General features: G+C 45.4%; 1 protein-coding gene across 2 annotated transcripts in view; it reads left to right on the top strand.

Moving 5' to 3' along the window:
- Positions 1-5000, top strand: part of fam189a2 (family with sequence similarity 189 member A2) — a 44631-nt gene that overhangs the window by 13576 nt on the left and 26055 nt on the right. The window lies entirely within an intron of this gene.

Here is a 5000-nt window from a genome sequence, read left to right as displayed (position 1 = left end):
TGTCATCCTGATGAAGACCACATTTGTCGTGGTCGGAACATGTTGGCATTTGAATTTCAATTATGAGTAGCCACATTTAATACGGGCATTTAAATATATTGCCTTCTGATGATATATTGTGGAGTGCCTGGGAGGGACCTTTTGCTTTTTTACGTCTTATGAGTGCCATGTCTTCAGGGCTCTTAATTAACAAAATGGCTGGTAGATGTTAATCTTACTGGCCAAACACAGACTTACCAATGAGTCAAAGTGGCTGGTAAGTTGGTCTTTTCTACCAGCCAAACTGAATTTTCACCAGCATTTAGCTGGTGGGCTGGTGTTAATTTTGAGCCCTGCATGTCTTACTTACCCAGGGATCCTTTTAAAAGGGGGAGGGTTGGTGTCTGTCTGTCACCTACTGTATAAATTCCCCAGTGGCCAGGGCTGGACCGGCCATCTGGCATAGCGGGCATTTCCCAGTGGGCCCCGCACCCTTGTGGGCCCCCATTTTCATAAATGTTTTTTTTTTAAACATTTCTGACAATGGGGGCCCACACGGGTGCAGGGCCCACAAGTGAGTCAGTTCTGTGCTGCTAATTATGAGGGGCTCTTTTAAACCAAAACTGCCTGTGCCCTATTTCTCCCCCAGTCCAGCCCTGCCGGCGGCCAGTGTTGTTTGGTTGTCTGTGGCCTCGGCTGTAGAACAGAGTGTCAGGCTGGCACCGGCGATGGCACCAGGGGAAAACATACACCAACACATGTCAACATGGAGTCCTTCATCAGAGCTGTTTGGGTGTCTGGGTGCTGTCATAAATGTGTCATTACACCACAGGCGATGTACTGTAGCTCGCTAGGGTGTTTGGATGTTGTCACAAATAACACATTGCATTCAAATTGCATTGTGAGTTTCTTTGAAAAAGAGGGCGCCTCTCTTCAGTGAGATGTCTCTCCTTATTTTCGTGACATGACAAGTCCCAGTCCAAACGGATGTAAACTCTATTTGACTCCCGAAACTGTTGCTGATGATGCCGTACTGTAGCATTATTCATGGCTTTCTAGTGTGTTTGCACCCACGGATATGCAACCATGCAGAGGAGATGACGGGTAATCTCAATGCCATTCGTGTGGACTTAGCTCATGAATACACAATTTTACACACAGAGGAGATGCTTTCAATTCCATTTTGCTCCGGTGTGCGTAGGAAGACCACTCCAAGCTCAAAGCCCCCACAATAGTATCAGTAGGCAGGCTAGGTCACTCTGGGCTGATGTCCTTGGGACAGGTTAAACCTTGAACGGTATTTAAAAAGACAGTGTCAGCAACAACAGCGGTAGCAATAGCAATTAGAAGCACTCAGAGAGTGCAAATATCTGCCAAGGCCATGGGGTCACAACCAATTTTTTTCAAGGCTTTCTGACTTGTTTTTGTGGAGTTAGAAACTGGAATGTCAAAATTCGCAATGGTGAAGAATTTTTTTTTTTTTTAAATTCCTGTATCTGGATCACCACAAAAGTCTTTTGTTATTTCCAACAGCTACAAATTGTTATTGTCAAAATCCAAACTTTTTGAGTTATCCTGCTCACAGACAGACAGACAGACAAACAAACAAACCAACACGACTGAAAACATAACCTCCTTGGCGGAGGTATAACAACAACAGTAGCGGGCCAGGGGCCTATACTACAAAGCTGGTTCAGGATAAGTTAAGGTTAAAGCGATGGTTCGGAGTAGAATGACCCTAATGCCATTTGAACCGTGACACCCATCCACCTTTACACCCGAAGTGTTTTCTGCCGCAGGCTTACATCAACAGAGTTGCCGTGTTATTCGATGTTTATTCCGGATAGCTTGACTCAAGCTCATATGGATCCTGGGCACCGTCTCCAAACTTTCCCCACAAAAATAACATGTCATGACACCAAACTTCTACAGTATAACAAATGTGGTTTGTACTCACAAAAAGATGAATTTGAAACTTTGTACATAGTCCAGGAGTTTATTAGTAACAACACACGAGACGATTAGCTTTTCTGCTGCTAAACATCCGTCGACGTCACTTCCTCCAGCTGGGACTTTGTTGATGGAAACAAATACACGTGAGTCCGGAAGGCGGAAAACTCAAAAAGACAGCTTGCGCTACAACTAGAAATTAACCACTTCGGATTTAAATTTTACCACGTTTAATAAATAGAAGACGATGCCACACTCGTGCATATATCCTGGCTGTGGACTAAAACACAAACCTTACAATAAGTGGACAGTCCCAGCTGGAGGAAGTGACGTCGGCGGATGTTTAGCAGCAGAAAAGCTAATCGTCTCGTGTGTTGTTACTAATAAACTCCTGGACTATGTACAAAGTTTCAAATTCATCTTTTTGTGAGTACAAACCACATTTGTTATACTGTAGAAGTTTGGTGTCATGACATGTTATTTTTGTGGGGAAAGTTTGGAGACGGTGCCCAGGATCCATATGCGCTTGAGTCAAGCTATCCGGAATAAACATCGAATAACACGGCAACTCTGTTGATGTAAGCCTGCGGCAGAAAACACTTCGGGTGTAAAGGTGGATGGGTGTCACGGTTCAAATGGCATTAGGGTCATTCTACTCCGAACCATCGCTTTAAGTTAAGAGGTAAATCATCTAATAGAAGAGCCTGGAGTCCTCATTTTCTTAAGAAATGCTCTTGTTTTAGATACCTTAACTTATTCTGAACCGGCTTTGTAGTATACAGTAGGCCCCAGTACTACAATGCCATGTCATGTACGATAATGGAGCCTCTGTGGCCTGACAGACCTCTTAGTGCTTCTCCGTCCTCGGGGGGAGCTCAGGAGCGTGGAATCCCAACGAGCAGGCACTATTAACGGGGTAGCAATCATGGAAATCCCCCTGGAGAGGGATGACGGTGGGGGATTGTGTGGCAGGCGGGGGAGACAGGGGGGGTGTAGGTGACAAGGGAACAGGAAGAGGGGACAGCGATGGTGGTGGCAGGGGGGTAGGGAGGTGACGGTGTCGCTGTCCGGGGGTGACAGTCAGGGTGGTGACAGTGGTGTTGGTGACAAGGGAAAAGGGGAGCAGTGGTGGTGCCGTTAGCGGAGTGGGGTGGTGGTGGTGGTGGTGGTGGGGGTGGGGGGGGGTGACAGTGGCCGTGTCAGAAGGGTTATGGTAATGGCTGTGTTCTGGAGGGACAGCTGGACAGCCCACTTCACTGGCCATCTCGCTGCCTGTCGGGAATATCAAGAGCGCCGGGTCACGGGCAGCATGTAAACACATGCATAGGCAGACACACACAAAGGCAGACGCAGGCATAGATGCACACTCATGCACGCACGCACGCACGCAGACACACACACACACACACACACACACACACACACACACACACACACACACACACACACACACACACACACTGCACACACACCACTGGCTACTGGCTACTGTGCAGCTCAGCTGTCAGTAAGGAAGCAGCAGCAGGGCTTGTTTCTAATAATAACTCTCTTCTCTTCTCTTCTCTTCTCTTCTCTTCTCTTCTGCCCACCTCCTCTCCTCCCTGTCTCCTCTCCTTTACTTTCCTCTCCTCACCTTACTCTCCTCTCCTCTCCTCTCCTCTCCTCTCCTCTCCTCTCCTCTCCTCTCCTCTCCTCTCTCTTCTCTTCTCTTCTCTTCTCTTCTCTTCTCTTCTCTTCTCTTCTCTTCTCTTCTCTTCTCTTCTCTTCTCTTCTCTTCTCTTCTCTTCTCTTCTCTTCTGTCCTGTCCCCATGTCACACACCTGCTATAAATACAAACGCACATGCAATGTGGCTTAGCTGATGCAGGATGTCTGTGTCGAGGAGGTTTGGTCTGATCTGAGGACATTGCCTATAACAAAGGCCAATCTAATCTTGAGTGCTGGTGAAGGGAATAGAAGAGTAGAATATGGGTGTCTGTTTGCTCTGTTGGGAGGGGCTCAAAGGCACAACTGGATACCCACTTTCAAAAAAGCAAAAAGAAACTAAAAGTGTCTGGTTGAAGGTCCTCGTTCAAGCCCCTGTCATTTGTAATGGCCAATGAAAAATTCAGCAGATGCTAACGCTCCCAATTGGCGGTAACTTTACAATATAACCCTCACATTCAGATAGAAATCTCATTATAACTCTCATCCGCTGCCTATTTCATATCAGCCATGCCATTAAGAGGTTATTTGAATAGCCAATTATTACATTGTTATTTAGGGGAAAAATTTGCTGCAATTATTATTCCATGGTGGAGAAGTGGGGATGGTCTAGGTAGATTGAAGATTACCACAGGGCTGATCCTCTGGTGGATAACAGGGGCATGGCCGACAGCGGGAGGTTGAGCTGCCTGATAGCGTTTTTCATTTTTTTAAAAAACAAAAAAACTTGGTTCCTTCTGGCGCCTAGCAAGCTGTGAACAGACCACAGAAAATGCGGCATAGCCTAAATTTTGCTATGTTAAATCAATACTTTAAGATTCAATTATACACTCTCCAAAGTGTTGAATTACAGTAACACAGCAAAATGTAAAAAACAGTGTAGCTTGCATTGACTCTTTAATTAATTCCTTTAAATTTCACGTGAAGCTGCATAACATTAAAATTACATCAGGGGGCCGGATAAAACGTCCTCTACAGATGTTCCAAATACCAAAGGGATAGAGTAAAAGTGTGGTGGTTTGAAAAGGAGATATCAAATCCTTAAGACACTACAGACCTTCACAGTATTATGTAAACATGCAGAGTGCAGCACCAGCAGTCCCTATGCTGTTAAAGGGGTATGCCACTATTTTGGGGCTTAATACAGTTAAAATCGTTGGCTGGGGTTTATAAAGGTGGTAAAGTGTCTTATTTTTCATGTTAAAGTGATACTGTCCCATTTTTTGAAATAAGTTTATTTTACACCTCCCCTTGAGTTAAATAATAGGGTTTTACCGTTCTCCTGTACTTTCAACCGTTCTCTGGGTATGGCAGTGCAAATTTTACCCCCATGCTAGCAGTTAACATTGAGTCCTATGAGACCAGCTC

Source organism: Engraulis encrasicolus, chromosome 3, assembly GCF_034702125.1.
Source record: "Engraulis encrasicolus isolate BLACKSEA-1 chromosome 3, IST_EnEncr_1.0, whole genome shotgun sequence".
Classification (NCBI taxonomy): domain Eukaryota; kingdom Metazoa; phylum Chordata; class Actinopteri; order Clupeiformes; family Engraulidae; genus Engraulis; species Engraulis encrasicolus.
Note: the sequence above shows the minus strand (reverse complement) of the source record. Positions and strands in the feature narration are given on the sequence as shown.